Source organism: Podarcis erhardii (genome assembly GCF_964252035.2).
Source record: "Podarcis erhardii genome assembly, chromosome: 9".
In the NCBI taxonomy this organism is placed as follows: Eukaryota; Metazoa; Chordata; class Lepidosauria; order Squamata; family Lacertidae; genus Podarcis; species Podarcis erhardii.
The window spans coordinates 4,839,725-4,859,219 of NC_138512.1; the positions used below are offsets into that span (position 1 = coordinate 4,839,725).

Here is a 19,495-nt window from a genome sequence, read left to right on the forward strand (position 1 = left end):
ACGTGGATTTTCTCTGCTGCAGTTGATCTGCACCCAAAGAGGAAGGTATCTGCAGGCTTGGGGGAATCCCAGGTTGTGCAGAAGTGCAAATTTAAGGTGAGTGGGTGGAATTGATTGACAGGCAGGCTGGAAACCTGAACAGAAGCAACAATGGCCATACTGAGTAAGAGTATTGAGCTGGGCTCTGGATCTGTGAAGTCCAGTGTGACATATTTGTGCATCTGTGCTTTCCGAAGGATGACTCGGGGACCTAGACCCAGTGCTCTTCTCCTACACATGTATTTCAGAGCACTATCTTTATCTTAGAATGCAGACTCAGTGGGAGAGGGTGACATGCACTTTTATCTCCTTGGAAAGCAAAAGCTGAGTATGAGAAGAACCAGCAGCCGCATGACTGTCTGCATACCTAGTTAAAAGTCACGAGCTATGAAAAGTGGGCCATCTGGACCGTGGAACGTGGATGTCTGCAGCACTTCACAAACCAGCTTAGGTGGAAACTGTTAGTTATTAAAAAATAATAATCTAAAAATCCAGCCATTGCATTAGCAATGCAAATTGGCCTTAAACTTTCTAAATAGAATATTAAATGGTAACTGCACAGTCCAAAGAGTATTTATTAGTAGTGACAGTGTTATAAATCACAATCCACACAGAAGGCAAGCTACAAAATCCTGCCATGCTTAATGAGAGGTTGAATTAAGAGGAAGTGAAGTTACCTTGCCTTATTGAAGTGGGAGGCTGCATGGCCTTTTGATGTTCTCCTTTTGGTCCACACAGAAAAGGTTTTCACCTTAGCCTAATTAACTTTTTTATCATTAAGAGTTAGAAAAATTGAATTGTGTCAGACATAGGTCAGTGTAATGATAATTTAATGGATATGTATTACTCTGCAAGTAAAGCTTTGAATATGTGCTATATGCATCACATTACCATTGACCTATGCAAATTTCCATCCTGGCGTCTTTCATTCTTTGCCACTGCTGCATTAATGCCTCTTCTCTTCCCTCTCATCTCTTTAAACAATGGTTTCCTCATTTTCATATTAATTGCATCAGTTAACCGAGATAATGCTCTGACTGAAAATGAGCAGCAGGATAAATTGGGGAAATGGCACACTCATTCTTTTTGCTTAATCAATTTCACAAGACCCACAAAACGACGCCTTAATTTGACTTCCTATAATTGCTGATCATTAGGCACAGGATCCCTGTGAAACACCTTTGTTTATTCCAGTCTCAGCACTGATTGATGGAGTCACAGTCACTCACCTATCGGAGGGGCACAGATTTTTCTGCCACCAGGCAGCCTGCTTTGCAGATACCCTGGAGAACTTCAAAGCAAGCAAATGCTAATGCATTTGGAAAATGAATTGCACGGGTAAATAAAACCACTTTGGCTAATGGCACCCATGAGTTCCTGTACGGCAAGCATGATGTCACAAAATGCTCTGTACCTCCTAAATTTCACATCTGAAAGGCACAGGAAGCTATGTTTCCCCCCTCCCCAAATGATTTTTATTTAGTCACACTATTATTGTGTATCTACATATTTTGTAATTTGCATGTACACATAGATATATTGAGGTCCCATACTGAAAAACCATCTATGAGACTCAGAATGGAGATAGATATCAATTTCAATTTTTAAAATGTTCATGCTTGATATTCAGTCAGAATAATACAATGATTATGTTTTATGTTTTTAAGGCAAAAGCAGGAAGTTATTTACAGAATAAATTCTTTTTGGATTGTGGTGTGGGTGTGTGTAAACTTGGGAGAAAGGGTTACTGTACAATGGTGAAGCAGTGTGCATAAATGAGAGAGAGAGAGAGAGAGAGAGAGAAGAATTTGCATATGTGAGGTCGTAAATTCAGCCTAAAGCAACTCCAGCACTAAACACTTTAGCTGTACCTTGTTGCAGGAAAATTCCATCCCTAGATAAGGGACTTTAACCATAGGAGAGAACCTTCCCAACTGGTCATCTGCATAATTATGTGATCTGAGGCAAACAAAGAAACTGGCAGAATGTATTATTTTAAATGTATTTGCTAATTTCTCCCTCTGAACTTTCCTCTGTAAGCTTTAGTATTACATGCAAATTACATGCTTTTATTTCTCTCTCTCCCTCTCTCTCTCTCTCTGCTTTGCTCAAGCCACAGCAAAACTCTGAGGAGGAAGGGCATGTAAGGAAGGTTTTAATAAGGGAAAGCTTTTCTGTCAGGGGTTCAGGAGCAGAGACACAGGAGAAGGAGCAAATGGAGAGTGAGGAGGAGGAATCCGAGGGGGGTGTAGGCAGTGACAGTGGTCAGAGAGATTCCACGAGTCTCTCCAGCGAATCGGAAGATTCACAGAGAGGAGCGCCGATGGCCAGGGCAAGGGGGGTGCCAAGGGGGAAACCCCAGAAGGAAGGGGCCAGCGGGGACTCCCTGAGCAGCAGTTGGAAATCAGGACCAGCGTCCCCACCAGAGCGTAGTGGGGGGGAGGAGTCCCAGGCATCGGGACCAGTGTTCTCACCTCCAGAGGGAGGAGATGAGTCAGGATTGGCCACGCCTCCATCGGAGAGCGGGGAAACGGTCAAGAGGAAAGTCACCGGCTGGGCGCGCGCGCCCAGTTCAAATGTACAGGCGAGCGGCACAGCAGGTAGCCCGGATAGGGAGCCAGGTCCTAAAGCCCGCCGGAAGGAAGGGCAAGACTCAGGGGGGTCAGCGTCAGAAGAGTCCAGGAGGGAGGAAACCCCAGGGGGCAGAAGGACCCAGAGGAGGAAGGAACAGCGCAGGAGGTGGAGCCGGGCTAGGATCTTAAACTGGTGCGGAAGGGGTAGTGACTCAGAGGGGACTTCGCCGGTCTAGGGCCAAGACGTAGGGCTGCACGCTCTGGGGTTTGAAATGGAAACTAAACTTCAATAAAGACTTTTGTACATTACATCAACCGGGCGTTGGTCCTCTGTGAGCTGGGACCTAGAGGCAGCTCTGACATTTTCATACCTCACACTCTCTTCTAAAGTATTCATAAAACATCAAAGATGAACATTTTTTTAAAAATATGAAATGAGTTGAGAAGTTATCTCTGGCCTCCTAATACACTTTAAAAGGCATTTTGTGTGTGTGTGTGTGTGTGTGTGTGTGTGTGTGTGTTCGAATATGGAAAATTGCAAAGGGGCCCCATAAGGAAACCAGGAGTGTGTGTTGTTTCGTGCAGTGAAATGACTGTGGGCTAGGGCCAGCCCATCCATGAGGCAAGGTGAGATGGCACTTCAGGTGGCAGGATCCACAGGGACAGCAGATCTGGCCTCCAGGAAAGGCTTCGCCTGATGCTGCAGTGGCAACAACAGCAGCAGTGCGCTCCTTGGAGGCCCCCTTGACGGTCTCGGTCTCTTACAGTGCTGGTCTCCTCTCACCCTTGTTCTCGATGGAGATGTTTGCTCCCCTCTTGTTCCTGATGTGGATCTTCACTCACCCTTTGTTCCCTGGCCGGAGGGCTGGATCCAGTTTGTGATTTGCCTCAGGTGCCAAAATGTCTCAGGCTGGCCCTGCTGTGGGCTCAGTCTTAAACACAGTGGCCCAATTAAGCTAAAGTTAATCATGACTAAAACCAGGGGCAGACTTGGGTCTTTCAAATTTCAGCAGCACTCTGTGCGAACCCAAAATTTAGCACCCCTCTGCCTTTTGCCTTCTGCTGCCTCAATATTTGCATCAGCCAATGGCGCCCACTGGGCTCGGTGCCCAGTATGGGGGAACTGGTCGCACTGCCCTAAATCCACCTCTGCTAAAAACAGATTGCTTTCAATGAATGGGTAAGTTATCTGAGACTTAACTTGCTTCATGGGTTTCTATGGGTTTAAATCATGACTTACTTCAACTGGAAGTAAAAAAAATAAATTAGTTGGATTTAGACCAAATTAATTGAACTTAGATCCTAGTGAAATCAATGGGGCAGGTTTGTAATGTCTCATTGGAAGGTATTCAACAAATTTTTACTCAGAGCAGACCCATTGAAATGAATGGACCTAACTTTCCTGTTGATTAATTTAAATGGGTCTACTCTTTGTAAAAGGGATGCGGGTGGCGTTGTGGGTTAAACCACAGAGCCTTGGGCTTGCCAATCAGAAGGTTGGTGGTTTGAATCCCCGCGACGGGGTGAGCTCCTGTTGCTCGGTCCCTGCTCCTGCCAACCTAGCAGTTTGAAAGCACGTCAAAGTGCAAGTAGATAAATAGGTACCGCTCCAGCGGGAAGGTAAACAGCGTTTCCATGCACTGCTCTGGTTCGCCAGAAGCGGCTTAGTCATGCTGGCCACATGACCCAGAAGCTGTACTGGCTCCCTTGGCCAATAAAGTGAGATGAGCGCCGCAACCCCAGAGTCGTCCACATCTGGACCTAATGGTCAGGGGTCCCTTTACCTTTACTCTGTGTAAAAATTAGTTGGATACCACCAATTGATTCCAAAGGCAATTAAATTCAACTAGTATTCGGGATACAACCCATTGATTGATCTAATGCCACATATTGCATTGCATCCAAAGAACTGAATGAACTGAAAATAACTGCTAGCAACTGTATTGTAATTGCTTGCACAAACTAGTGGACTAAAGGCTCGTTCACACTTCCACTTGTCCCACACGATGGGGGCTGGCCCATGCCCTTGCTCCACCCCAAAGTGCTGCCCCCAATTGGGCAGCTCCCTTGGTCCTGCCAGGGTGGCCCTGACCCCAGAGCAGGGAGACTTTACAGAGCTGCCCCAGCAACCGGCGCATGCCTAGCTGGGGCGGCAGATGTTTCCAATGCTGGCTGTCCAACCAGGGTCCTGGTCCCTGCCATACTTGCACAGCTGCAGGCAGGTCCTGCTCTGAGCGATACATCAGTCAATTCTTTTTTTTTTAATAGATTTTTATTGAAATTTTAAAGGTTACATGAGTAATAAAAAAAAAAATAACAGCAGAAAAACACCCAATTAGACCAAAAAAGAAAGCAAAGCAATACATAAAAACAAGTCCCATCAAAGAAATAAAAAAATATAAAAAGAGAACAGACAAAAATGAAAAAAAAAAATGCTTACAGCAGGTCAATTCTTACAGCAGGTCTCTGAAAAGATCAGCTGTAACTTTGAAGACAGCATGAAACACTCCACGTAAACTTCCTTAAAAACTGTACACAACTAGGGCATTCCTTACTTAGGAGTCATTGACATGCCTTTCACAAATGCCACAGTCCAGATTTACCACACAATAATAGATTAGTAGACTGTACCAATACTTTCATTTGCTGTTCTAATAATTTATGAAATTGTGCTGGATCCTGCTTGTAACATTTCAATCAGGCTTTATCACACTACGTTGAAGTTTGATTGAGCGGTTATTATGGGTGCAACTGGAATTTCAAGGTGAAAGGGAGGCAATGAGGGGGAAAGAATTGTGCAGATATGCTTGTTTGTAGACATTTCGGAATAAAACAAGCAACCATATGGTAGCTGAGCTATAAAGCAAACTGCTAAGCTGGTATAGCAATTACAGAATGCACCAATGAGACTGTTGCTTGGAGTGTATTACGCCATATCTGCACCAGCTGCACTGACTCCTGGTTCATTTCTGAGCAACATTTGAAGAGATGGCTACTTGTAAAGCCTAAAATGGCTTAAGGATCCTTAAAGGAATGGATCCTACTAAATGAGATTGCAACATCCCAAAACATGTGTTTTTGATGCCATGTGCTTGTGTGGGTCACAAGACTCACACAGGAGCGCGATCCAGAAGACACGTGGCCTGGTTTTGCACTGGGACATGTTGGAGGGTACGGTGGCACCACTCACATAACAAAAACTACCACAGAGATATCAACGTTTCCAAAAGCAGGGGGTCTGAGCAAGCTCATTCTCGTTTCTGCCACACACCCCAGGGTTCTTTTTCTCAGCTAACATCTCAACATTTCATAAACTCCTGGAAACTCAAAGGTTCTTCTGGTTTTCAGGCGTTATGTTCTTCTACTTTACAAAGTTGCATACTTCTAAACATCTAGGAAGTTCCTTGAGTATGAAGGAACATCTAACTGTCTTTTGGGAGTGTCCATTTTTTGGTGCCAAACTGACTAGCACTCTTATCAGTTAGATTCACTATTAGAAGGAATTGTAGCTTTTGACAGATCTATCTTTCATGAATTAGTATAACCTTTTAAAATGAAGCAATCTAACCTTGTAGTGGAAATCCAATTCTGCATTCTTATGAAAAATGATAATAGTTTAATGCTTTTATTTTGATAATTGTGTTTCACCACAGAGGGTCAGCATGATTATATAAACCATTATATATAATGCTACTTTAAATCTCACATCACCAGCAGCAGGGAGGTCATTGTCAGTCCCCTTCACACAGGCAAAGTTAACCTTTTGCTTATATTCTTTCCGACAAATTTATTACTGACAGAAATGGATCATCAGCACAAGGAAAATTTATTCATAGGCATCACGACCAAATCTTTTACTGTGGTTGTGGTTGCTTTTAATGAACAGCTGTGCATACTCCTCCTCACTTGAGAAAAAAGTCCTCTTAATCTTACTTTCTGCTCCTTGCTGTTTAACCAGTACTAATTCATGAGAGGGCTTCTCCTTTTATCCTAGACACTTACTCAGGAGACCTTGGTGACAGCCCTTGCCCCAAACCTTTTGGAAGCCCCAGTATATAATACGCACTGATTCACCCCTATCTCCACTTGTTGACACAGTCAATTCCAAAAGTCTGGTGAGGCAGAGCAAGGCTTAGAATTATAGAATCATAAAATGGTCGAGTTGGAAGGGACCCTGAGGGTCATCTAGTCCAACCCCCTGCAATGCGGGAATCTCAACTAAAGGATTCAAGACAGATGGCCACCCAACCTCTGGTGAAAGACCTCATTCTTAATAAACCTTTAATATTGCTTTGCCACCAAGTAGATGTTAGTGTAACTGGCTTGTAATTCCTTGGTTCTCTTTGGGATCACGCAAAATCCAAAACTAATTGCACAGATCCTCTATAATCCATTTAAGGACAATATATTCTCACTGGGACATGGGTGGTGCTGTGGGTTAAACCACAGAGCCTAGGGCTTGCCGATCGGAAGGTCGGCAGTTCGAATCCCTGCAACAAAGTGAGCTCCCGTTGCTTGGTCCCTGCTCCTGCCAACCTAGCAGTTCAAAAGCACATCAAAGTGAAAGTAGATAAATAGGTACCGCTCCAGCGGGAATGTAAACGGCGTTTCCGTGCGCTGCTCTGGTTCGCCAGAAGCGGCTTAGTCATGCTGGCCACATGACCCAGAAGCTGTACACTAGCTCCCTTGGCCAATAAAGTGAGATGAGCGCCGCAACCCCAGAGTCGTCCACATCTGGACCTAACAGTCAGGGGTCCCTTTACCTTTTATTCTCACTGCCAGGGCCCAACCTAGCAACAAAAATACTTCAGTTTAATCCCACTTCCAGCTATTCAAGGGCCAAATGATATGTGCCATTAAACACGTGATTTATCATCACACATATCTTTTTCAAATTCCAGACAGCTGCCAGAGCTAATTGATAACCTATCAGGAATCAGGACTTCAGCAGAATACAATCCTCCCATGCCACTGTTCTGATGAAAACCACCCCTGCAAACCTCAAGGGGGGGGGGGATTCCTACTGATATCAGTGGTTGGCCTGGCCGGTCTGTCTTTTGGCATTATCAACTAAAAACAATGCAAGGCAAAATCAATCAATCCATCTGCATTGCATCTTCCTCTCACTAATTAACATGGCGCGCAAGCTATCATGAAGCTCTCCTGGGGAAGCCAATTTGAAATGAGCTGCACAAGAGCAAAACAGTAGACCAGATTCCTTTGTCCCTTCTGCTCTTAATGGTATCCAAAACCTGCCACAGGAGATGGTAAGCTGACCTTGCCTTACAGATCTTGCCATGCTAAGAAACGACCAGATTCTTAGCATTTTGTGCATTTAAATTTTACAAAACTAAGCTCAGGTGACAAAATTACCCACACAACAAAAATGTAAATCCACAGCAGGGGTTCAAAAAGAGGAGAGAATCATGATGAGAAGGAAGCACTTTGTTATTTTACTGCTAATCATCATACATATTGATGCAGAAAGAGAAGGTAAATTGAGAACCAGGCATGAAGCTTGCTGAAAAGAACACAAGGCATTGTTGACTAAGTGCCAGTTCATGTCTTGTGATACTGAACACTGAGGTTTCTATTCAGTCATGTTGATTGAAGGCTGTGGGGGGAGAACAAGGAAAATCAAGACAGAAGAGATAATGTTTGCAATCAGTACTCTGCAATTGCTATTGTCTACACTCAGCATCCTCAGATGAGAAATTAATTTCCATGAATTCCTCTTTTTCGAAAATTGCAGTTTATACATTGCATGGTCAGATGTGATCCTCTTAGAGAAAGCAAAGAGAAACAGAAACATGCAGAGAGAGATCAGCCTCATCCCAAGCTCATTAGAGTCACTGATTTTGTTTTGTAAAGGGGACTGTTGATTTCCTCCTCGCCGCCAGACTACAACATATGCTGCACATTGAACTTATTCCTTCCTGCTCTAGGGGAACTAACAGCCTTCCCAGGCAGCGGGGAGTTGTAACATCCCTGGAGAGTGAGGGATTAGTCACAGGTGGATGGACTCAGGCCACAGATCTACAGCAGGGGTGCCTAATCTGTGGCCCCCAAGGTCAGTCTCTGTCAGAATGGCCATTAATCAAGGATGGTGAGAGTTGGAGCCCAACAACGTCTGGAAGCCACCCCTGATCTATAGCATATTTGATCTATAGCATATTTGCCCACTGTTTCCCACCATTTCCTGAGCATTTGAAATAATCGAGGGGGTGCTCATCTAATTTGCAGATGACACCAAACTGGGAGGGGTAGCCAATGCCACAGAAGACAGAATCAGGATTCCAGATTGGAGAACTGGGCCCAAAGTAACAAAATGGATTTCAGTAGGGACAAATGTAAGGTTCTACACTTAGGCAGGAAGAACCAGCAGCACAAATATAAGACGGGGGACACCTGGCTTGCCTGTAGTATACTGGAAAAGCATCTAGGGGTCTGGGTGGACCACAAGCTTCACATGAGTCAACAGTGGGATGTAGTAGCAAAAAAAGAAGAAGAAGAAGAAGAAGAAAAGAGCTAATGCTATTCTAGGCTGCATCAACAGATGTATAGTAGCCAGATCAAGGGAAGGAATAGTGCTGCTCTATTCTGCCTTGGTCAAAACTCACCTTGAGTCCTGTGTCCAGTTCTGGGCACCCCAATTAAAAAAGGATATTGACAAGCTGGAACATGTACAGAGAAGGCAACGAAGATGCTCAAAGGAAGGGGTCAGCAAACTTTTTCAGCAGGGGGCCGGTCCACCGTCCCTCAAACTATGTGGTGGGCTGGACTATATTTTTTTGCGGGGGGGGGGGGGGGATGAACAAATTCCTATGCCCCACAAATAACCCAGAGATGCATTTTAAATAAAAGGACACATTCTACTCATGTAAAAACATGCTGATTCCCAGACCGTCTGTGTGCTGGATTGAGAAGGCGATTGGGCCAGATCCGGTCCCCAGGCCTTAGTTTGCCTACCGCTGCTCAAGGGTGTGTAAACCAAGCCATATGAGGAACGGCTGAGGGAGTTGGGTAAGTTTAGCCTGGAAAAGAGGCGACATGATAGACACCTTCAAATACCTGAAGGGCTGTCACATAGAAGATGGAGCAAGCTTTTTTATTTTAATCCTGCTCGGGATGGGAGGACCCGAATCAATGGCTTCAAGTTACAAGAAAGGAGATTCCGACTAAATATGGGGCAGTACTTTATGGTGGTAAAAGCTATTTCACAGTGGAATGGGACTCCATTGGAAGGTGATGGACTCTCATTCATTGGGGGGTTTTAAGCAGAGGTTGAATGAGGACCCCCAAGGTCCCTTCCAAAACTATGGTTCTATGGCTCTCTGCTTAGCTTACACAGGCCAGGAAAGATAGAGGAGGCTCAGTAACCCTCACATTTGTATTGAGAAAAAACAATTGCTCTGATTCTGAGGACAACTCTTTAGTATAAGAAGTATGTTACACTGGTACCTCAGGTTACATACGCTTCAGGTTACATATGCTTCAGGTTACAGACTCCACTAACCCAGAAATAGTGCTCCAGGTTAAGAACTTTGCTTCAGGATGAGAACAGAAATCGTGCTCTGGCGGCGCAGCGGCAGCAGGAGGCCCCATTAGCTAAAGTGGTACTTCAGGTTAAGAACAATTTCAGGTTAAGTATGGACCTCCGGAACAAATTAAGTACTTAACCCAAGGTACCACTGTACTGGGCAACTAATCTGTGCTTTTCTGAGACTGAGGGTATGCCCTTAGTGGTGGTAAAAATGAAAAAGAATTACAACAACAAATAAAAGTTTATCATTTCAGCTCTTTTCTGCATTTGTTTATTCCTTCCAAAATGGCCCAAAGCCATTTTTTAAAAATCAGATATCAAAAGGATTATTTTTCTTTTTTGCCAGAGCAGAACCATGAGCTGGATTAGTTCTGCTCTTGATGCTTTCATATGCGTCCAATTACAGGAAGCTGCTGTACGCCTGACAGCAGTGTCACATCTCATAGAGATAAAATCATTTTAAGGTAGTAAACCAAAGTGGTAACATTAATGATCCCATTAGTGCAAAGCATTAGGACGTAGATATTTCTTAGCCTTCTGCTTTAATCTTCCTGATGCTCCCAAAACTGCCTCTCCTCATGGATTGTTTTCATTTGAAACCAATCAAAAGATGCTTCTTCGGAAATAATTTCCCACCCTTAAGAGATAGGCTGTTGGACAAAAAAGTGCACAAAAATAAATATTTCAAATAAAGTGTGCACACTCACAAAAAAACCCCAATTTTTGCTTTTTGTGACTTGGTATTGGAGTATTTTTCTCTCTACTGTGAATCAGAGACACCTCAGGCAATCTGTTCAAAACTGGTGTTATTGATGTATTTGCATTTGGTTTCAAAAAGTAGCCCTCTTACTATGGCCGCCTCTTTACTGTAAAGGAGATGTGCCCAGAAGATTGCTAGGCCATTAACACTAGCTAACTGGCGTTGAGTCTGTAGCTGCAAAGTAAGGCTGCTTTCCAAACTGGGTTAGTGTGTCGGTTGCAGTGTGTAGACATACACAGAACTACATAGTTCTTGGTATCAGTGTCATGGTCTAATTAAGTACACAAAAGCTTTGTGTACTGAGAGAGACATTGGCTACAATTTTATTATGCTAATGAGAACTCAAGTGCAAGGAATGAAAGAGGGCTGAAGAAAGTAGAAATTCAGTCTTCAAATCCATGCAGAAAGTGGAATCTAACTTGGATTCCCTGCTCCCTGCACTAATATCAGAACAAGAAGCCCTTCCAGTGACTCCAATATTCAGAGCTACCTCAGTTCCTTATTTACTGTCCATTTTACTTTACTTTATTTAAGATCAGGCCTCTAGACCACCTTTGGGGGTATAAATTTTGCCGACATTTTCCAAGCTGTGAGACATGCCTGTGAGAGGGTTTTCAGAGCCCATTACAAAGTTAAATCTCTGATCTGGACCATCAGCATGCTGACAATAAAAAAAGAAGCGATTTGTACAGACAGTGTGAAGAAAATAATTAGCCCAGTCCTGCTGATTGTAGCCGTCGAGAGAAGATGAAAAGACTCTGGCACCATAAAAATTTTGGGGTGTGGGAGAAAAGTTGCAGCCTCTTTGGCTTAAAAAAGTAAAGGAGTGAACTGTCTCAGAATAGGAGCGTTTATTATTACCACCTGACAGCTTTGGATCAAGAAATGAAAAGGGAAGAACCTAGATTGCATACCTAGATTTTTCACAATATAGCCACTAATTAGTTGCTTAATTCCCTGTTGGTGTCTGTCAGCTGCAGACTACATACCTGTTGAAGGTTTCCTGTGCTAGTTCCTGTCACAGCATGAAAACTGAAGGGTTTCTTCTCTGCTCGCCACTCACACCTAGAGGTGGAACCTGCCTTTCAGTCCTGGGGTAGCTGTGCAGAACTTCCTGCTGGTCTTTTCCAGTTTGCTTCCATGTGAAGAGCTGACGTTCTTTTTCATGACACTGCTAACAAACACTTCTGAAACGGCAGAAAAGAAACATCTGCCATAAAATTCATAGAGGCATAGAAAACGAAAGAGGAATGGGGCTGCCAGGTTTTCTGGTCAACTCCCCTAAACCAGGTGTGGCCAACTTCTGCATTCTGATTTCTTAGTACCCATTTTATTCTCCCTACCAGGGTTTTCAAGCTCACTTCTGGACGAATGGTGTGGTTTACGCAATGAGGAGCTCTCCAGGGAATTCTGAGGATCCTCGAATTTGTAAAAAGTTCTTCAACCCCCATCAAAATCAGCTAATGGCCAACTAGCTTCCCTGAAAGATCCTTGAAAAGTTAGTGAGTTCTAGCTCCTGTTCTGAGTTCATATGGGGTAGCGATGAGACTCTAGAGACCTGGCTAGTGTCCCTTTTGAACTGAGTATGTAAAGCACCCTGGAACATTTGCAGTGTGTTGGAGTTCTGTGGCAGACCTGCAGAAGATAATAATAATAATAATAATAATAATAATAATAATAATAATAATAATAATAATAATTTATTATTTATACCCCGCCCATCTGGGCGGCTTCCAACTGAATATTAAAAACAGTACAGCATCAGACATTAAAAACTTCCCTAAAGAGAGCTGCCTTCAGTTGTCTTTTAAAAGTAAAATAGTTGTTTATTGTCTTGACATCTGCTGGCAGGGCATTCCACAGGGCAGGCGCCACTACCGAGAAGGCCCTCTGTCTGGTTCCCTGTAACCTTACTTCTTGCAATGAGGGAACCGCCAGAAGGCCCTCGGCGCTGGACCTCAGCGTCCGGGCAGAATGATGGGGGTGGAGACGCTCCTTCAGGTATACAGGACCGAGGCCGTTTAGGGCTTTAAAGGTCAGCGCCAACACTTTGAATTGTGCTCGGAAACGTACTGGGAGCCAATGCAGATCTCTCAGGACCGGTGTTATGTGGTCCCGGCGGCCACTCCCAGTCACCAGTCTAGCTGCCGCATTCTGGATTAATTGCAGTTTCCGGGTCACCTTCAAAGGTAGCCCCATGTAGAGCGCGTTGCAGTAGTCCAAGCGGGAAATAACTAGAGCATGCACCACTCTGGCAAGACAGTCCGCGGGCAGGTAGGGTCTTAGCCTGCGTACCAGGTGGAGCTGGTAGACAGCCGCCGTGGACAGAGAATTAACCTGTGCCTCCATGGACAGCTGTGAGTCCAAAATGACTCCCAGGCTGCGCACCTGGTCCTTCAGGGGCACAGTTACCCCATTCAGGACTAGGGAATCCCCCACACCCGCCCGCCCCCTGTCCCCCCAAAACAGTACTCTAGACGGTCCAGAAGGATGTTATGGTCGATAGTGTCAAAGGCCGCTGAGAGATCCAGCAGAACTAGGAAACAGCTCTCACCTTTGTCCCTAGCCCGCCGGAGATCATTAACCAGCGCGACCAAGGCAGTTTCAGTCCCATGGTGAGGCCTGAATCCCAATTGGAAGGGATCCAAATGGTCCGCATCCTCCAGGCGTGCTTGGAGTTGTTTGGCAACCACCCGCTCAATCACCTTGCCCAAGAATGGTAAATTTGAGACTGGGCGATAGTTGGCCAAATTGGCCGGGTCTAAAGATGTTTTTTTAAGAAGCGGTTTAATGGGTCTTTCAGCGGGTCTGGGAAGGCTCCCTCACAGAGGGAAGCATTCACCACCCCGCAGAGCCCATCACCCAGCCCTTCCCGGCTCGCTTTTATCAGCCAGGATGGGCAAGGATCAAGGAGACAGGTGGTCGGTTTTGCTTGTCCAAGCAGCCTGTCCACATCCTCGGAGGTAACCGATTGGAATTGATCCCATGTAACAGGACTAGACAGAACTCTAGCACTCTCCCGCCCTGGCCCTGCTCCCACGGTGGAGTCTACCTCCTTCTGAATCTGAGCGACTTTATCTGCAAAAAACTTTACAAAAGCATTGCAGGAGATCTTAGGGTCCCTACCAGGCCCCGGTGGTGCAGGTTGTCCGATAGATTGCGAACCACCTGAAAAAGTCTCCTGCTGCTGTTTTCTGCAGATGCAATGGAGGCGGCGAAGAAGGCCCTCTTTGCCGTCGCCATTGCCACTTGGTAGGCTCGACGTTGAGCTCTAGCCCGTGTCCGGTCTGATTCAGAATGAGTTTTCCGCCACCGGCGCTCTAGCCGTCTCAACGATTGTTTCATCGCCCTCAGCTCCGGGGAAAACCACGGGGCTGTCCGGGCTCCATGCAATCGGAGAGGGCGCTTCGGAGCCAGACAGTCAATAGCCCTGGTTAACTTCGCATTCCAGCGGGCCACCAGGGAATCAGCTGAAACGCCATCAACTTGGGATAAAACATCCCCTACCACTCTCTGGAAGCCAATTGGATCCATTAAGTGGCGGGGGCGGACCATCCGAATCGGTCCCACCTCCCTGCAGAGGGGAAGGGTCTCAGAGAAGTCCAGTTGCACCAGGAAGTGATCTGACCATGGCACTTCTTTTGCTTCGCTTTTAGTTAATGTCAGATCACCAACATCCGTAGAGGTAAACACCAGGTCCAAGGCATGTCCGCGGCTATGAGTTGGGCCAAACTTATTCAGGGACAGCCCCATGGAGGCCATGCTTTCCACGAAGTCCCGAGCGGCCCCTTGTAAGGTCGTGTCGGCATGGATGTTAAAATCCCCCAGGACAACCAAGCTAGGTGTCTCCAGGAGCATATCCGCCACAACCTGAAGCAGCTCGGGCAGGGAATCTTTGGTGCAGTGGGGAGGTCGGTACACCAATAGGAATCCTGTACAGCCCCTATTGCCCAACTTCCAGAACATGCACTCAAAGAACTGGGTCTTCCCAATAGGACGCCTGGTGCAGACTAATGACTTCCTAAAAATCACTGCAACCCCCCTTCCCTGCCCACATGACCTGGATTGCTGTGCGTAAGAGAAACCCGGTGGGCAAGCAGCGGCAAGGACAGGCCCATCTGCTTCATCCAACCAGGTCTCTGTCGCACATGCCAGGTCAAATCCTCCATCCACAATCAGGTCGTGGATGGCAGTGGTTTTATTCATCATTGACCTGGCATTGCACAGCAACACTTTCAGGTCATGTGGGTTTCCCTTGCTGATTCCAGTATCCTTCCGGTCAAGACCAGACCTGGAGGCAGGGATAAAGTAAAGGTAAAGGTACCCCTGTCTTCCCTTTAAATGCCTGTCTTCCCTTTAAATGCCCGTACGGGCCAGTCATGTCCAACTCTAGGGTTGCGTACTCATCTCGCTCTAGAGGCCATGAGCCGGCGCCGTCCAAAGACGAAGCGTGGCAAGCGTGACGAAGCTGGTGAGCCAGCACCAGCGCAGCACACAGAAACACCATTTACCTTCCCGCTATAAAGCGGTACCTATTTATCTACTTGCACTTAAGAGTGATTTTGAACTGCTAGGTGGGCAGGAGCTGGGACCAAGTGATGGGAGCTCACCCCGCCACGGGGATTCGAACCGCCGACCATACGATCGGCAAGTCCTAGGCACTGAGGTTTTACCCACAGCGCCACCCGCGTCCCATGGATAGTCCTCAAAAAACGACTAAAGCAGGGATAGTCCTCAAAAAACGACTAAACCTGCCTCCTCGGTAATGACATGGTCTGGTCTGGTGTGTTGCCAAGGAGATGAATCATTCCCAAAACAATTCCATCAAGCAGAAAGTTTCAGAACAATTGCTCTAGACCTGGGCGCAGAAGCATGCCTTTCAGCACCATCCTCCCCCCAGTGGTCAGGTTGTTAAAAAAAAAATAAAGTTGGCACCAATAAAAACTTCATTATTATGGGGCAAGAGTGCTTGGGCAACATGAGGTCATTAATTTTGCGGCCCACCACTTCTGCTCTACAAACACCCAAATGAAAACTGAACCTTGCTAAAAGCCTACAGTATTGTTGTTCCTCAGAGCTCATCCCCAGGTGAAAAACAGTACATGCATTTTTTTGAAACTGCAAATATGTACAGTGGAACAACTGTGCTATCATGCTATCTTTACAGAATAATAACAGTAATAATAATTTATTTTCCCCTGTCCATCTGACTGGGTTGCCACAGCCACTCTAGGTGGTTTCCAACAGATATAAAATCATTATAAAGCATCAAGCCTTAAAAACGTCCCTATATAGGGCTGCCTTGTCTTCTAAAAGTTGTAGTTATTTATCTCCCTGACATCTGATGGGAGGGCATTCCATTATGCCTGTCTTCCCTTTAAATTTTTGTTTTGAAACATTTTATTTTCTGCAGTGCATGTCTATGTATTTTTAAGCTACAGAGTTATGGTTGTTTGTTTGTTTCTAGTGAGTGAAGAATGCAAAGCAAATCTAGCAGCATATATTGACAGTGTTAAGGCAGCACGGCCTGGGAGTGGGAGTTGTTAAGTGGTGACAGAGGGAATTAATGGATGGGTTTATTATTCTTTACCTCATCTGTGGCATCACATTAGAGAAGCATTCTCTATAATCTGATAATTCAGATCAAATGACTTTATACTGCATTAGATTTTATGGATGTCAGAAGCAGTTAAGGCAATCATATTGCTTCGCACGTTAACCCCCCCCCCCAATTCCTGAATAAGAGGAAGTTTCGAGAAAGCTAATGCTGGCTCCCAGGGCCAGCTCCAGAGTTGGCATTGGCTAGTCTTGGCTTCTGCAGCAGTTCAGAAGGAGGGCTTGAATTGTGGAGCCCTGTTTTTTAGGCCTCTCTTAAAAGACAGGTGACTCTCAGCTCACAGTCTTCAAGTCTTATTACCTGGACGTCCACCCCCTTTCTGCCCCCTTTTAAATTTTATTTTATTTTTGCCAAGCACGTAAAGCTGATTGCATGCAAGTTAAATGTGCATAAGTTGTGAACTACTTGTATAGTAATTCTGAAAAAAAATAAATCAGTTTGTTCACATCCTTCCTGACTGGAGTGCTGTTCCTCTCAAAGTGACATCAGCAGAAGCATCCTTTAGACTAGAGCAACCAGTAGTTGCTTTTCCTGCTACACTACCTGAGGAGTCATCAGTTGCGGGTGGAACTGTGGTCTAAACCACTGAGCCTCTTGGGCTTGCCGATCAGAAGGTTGGCGGTTTGAATCCCCGCGATGGGGTGAGCTCCTGTTGCTCAGTCCCTGCTCCTGCCAACCTAGCAGTTCGAAAGCACGCAGTGCAAGTAGATAAACAGGTACTGTTTCAGTGGGAAAGTTAATGGCACTTCCGTGTGCTCTGGTTTCCATCACAGTGTTCCCTTCCTTGCACCAGAAGCAGTTTAGTCCTGCCGGTCACATGACCCGGAAAGCTCTCTGTGGACAAACGCCGGCTCCCTCGGCCTGAAAGCGAGATGAACACCACAACCCCATAGTCGTCTTTGACTGGACAGAACCATCCAGGGGTCCTTTACCTTTACCTCATTAGAACAGCACAGTGAAGAAACCAATGATAATATTTGTCAGTTGCTGCAGAAATTCAGCCGCCAAGGATGGCTGCTCATGCTAGTGAACTGCAGAGACAGCATTATGAGAGTATTCCCTCCTTGGATGAAAGAACCTGTAACCTATGTGGGAGGGGTTTTGTGTAAGCCATTGGCTTAAATTAGTCCTTTCTGGTTGGATTGGGCTCTGTTAGTTCTCTTCCAGTTCTAGCTGCTGGGGGCAGCTTTCCCTTCAGCCTAGTTATGTTGCAATAAAGGAAGGTTGTGTTCAAACCATGTATTGCTTCTTCCCCAAACCCCACAGCAGCAACGGACTGAGTCCCAGCTGCACTGATGCACAGCTCAGACGGCAACCTTTATTTCCAGCATTTCCACCTCAAAATCTGGAAGTCACATTTGGAGTAGGAAAGACACCTTCCCCTGGGTGGTGGGAACAGAGGGAAGGAAAATATTCCTCACCTCCTCCTTGTGGTAATGTTCAGGGAGGCAGGAGAGGATATATTGTTTAATAATATCCTTCTTAACTTGCTTTAGCAAGTTCTATATCTAAGCAGAGTTCAAACATTCCCCTTTAAAGGCACAGCAGTTTGCTTGTTGCAGGCTAGTTTTAGCCTCTAAATATAGGATTCCTGGTAAGATCCCTTCTTGTCCCTCTTAAAAAGAATAAACATGACAATCTTATTAAAGTCAATATAAAAGTAGTTTACTCACATTCATTCAGTTCACAGTTGGATCCCTGAAGGTAGACTGAGGTTACAAAAGTATATACACATGTGGAAGTTTCCATAAGGGAGTTTGGTCCTAAGTGACTGCGGACAAGCAGTCTCTTCTCCTCACACATAGAAAAACAAAATGGAGAAGAGCCGAAAGAGAGAGAAAGAGAGAGAGGTTTGTTCCCTGTCCTGCTCTTGTTCCCTGGGCAGAGAGAGGGCCAGGTTAGACCACGCCCACCTGCAGAGGAAGTCTGTCCCCGCTAAGGAGGAAACAGGAAGTTTTCTCCTGGCTGGTACAAAGCATCCCCTAGCATGTCCACTCTAGGAATGTTGTACTTGACTGCTATGTTCTAGTTACAGGTAGGTTGCCGTGTTGGTCTGCCGTAGTCGAAACAAAATAAAAACATTCCTTCCAGTAGCACCTTAGAGATCAACTGCACACGAAAGCTCATACCAATAACAAACTTACCGTAGTTGATCTCTAAGGTGCTACTGGAAGGAATTTTTTTATTTTGACTGCTATGTGTTCCACATCCCACACTCTTCAGGGCCTGGAGACAGTGTTCAGGCTGGAAATGGCTGGACTCTGCCTTGAAAAATAGGCCTGATCCAAACCTCCTTCTCCTGCTACCTGGGGAAACTTGCTGGGCCTGTCACTAGTATGAAAAATAATTAGGAGTTCTGTGTAGTTTTATTCCTGAAGCTTGTTCTCCCTGTGGCCTGACCGGAGGTTCAGACTCCAAGATAAGAAAAACTGCGGGATTTCTTTGGAGAGCTGGCCAGGAAATGTCAGAGAAGAACAACAAAGTGTGGAGGACTTCTTTTGCCATTTGCCGCACACCATCCATATTGAACCATGCCAGCTGTAATGTGCAACACCTGGAAAATGATTACTGCATCTAAGGGGAGAAAGAAATGACTATTTGATTTCAAAGCGGCTTAAAAAAAAAGTTACAGATTTGATGGGGCGGAAGAGGGAGGCACAAAGCAGATTATGTGATACTGTTGTGGGGAAAAAATCATTCTGTAAAATTGAAGTATTGATCTGGTATGTGCTCTGTGTGTGCGTGGGGGCTGTACATCTCCATTCAATCCCACATACAGTGCATGCCAAGAAAGCTAAATTAGAAAAATCATTGTTCTACCAGACACAGACATTCAGTGCTGACCTATAAGAAAATTCTCTTGCTTTGCAGAAAGAAGGCATGAGGGAACACTTAGTAGCATCTGAGTCCCTATTCTGCCTTTTATGGTTACAGACCCTCCAAGTCTGCCTATTTTCCAGGGA

The 19,495-nt window shown here is 45.4% G+C and overlaps 2 long non-coding RNA genes across 2 annotated transcripts in view; one reads left to right on the plus strand and one right to left on the minus strand.

Annotated features, from left to right (window-relative positions):
• LOC309350028 overlaps positions 1–19,495 on the plus strand; it is a 494,376-nt gene that overhangs the window by 150,053 nt on the left and 324,828 nt on the right. The gene's annotated exons all lie outside the window — the stretch shown is intronic.
• LOC309350023 lies at positions 7,896–18,428 on the minus strand. The gene is made up of 3 exons (XR_014160263.1): positions 18,206–18,428; positions 11,830–12,102; positions 7,896–8,226 (listed from the first exon to the last, which is right to left on the minus strand). It is a non-coding gene; the product is annotated as an uncharacterized lncRNA (long non-coding RNA).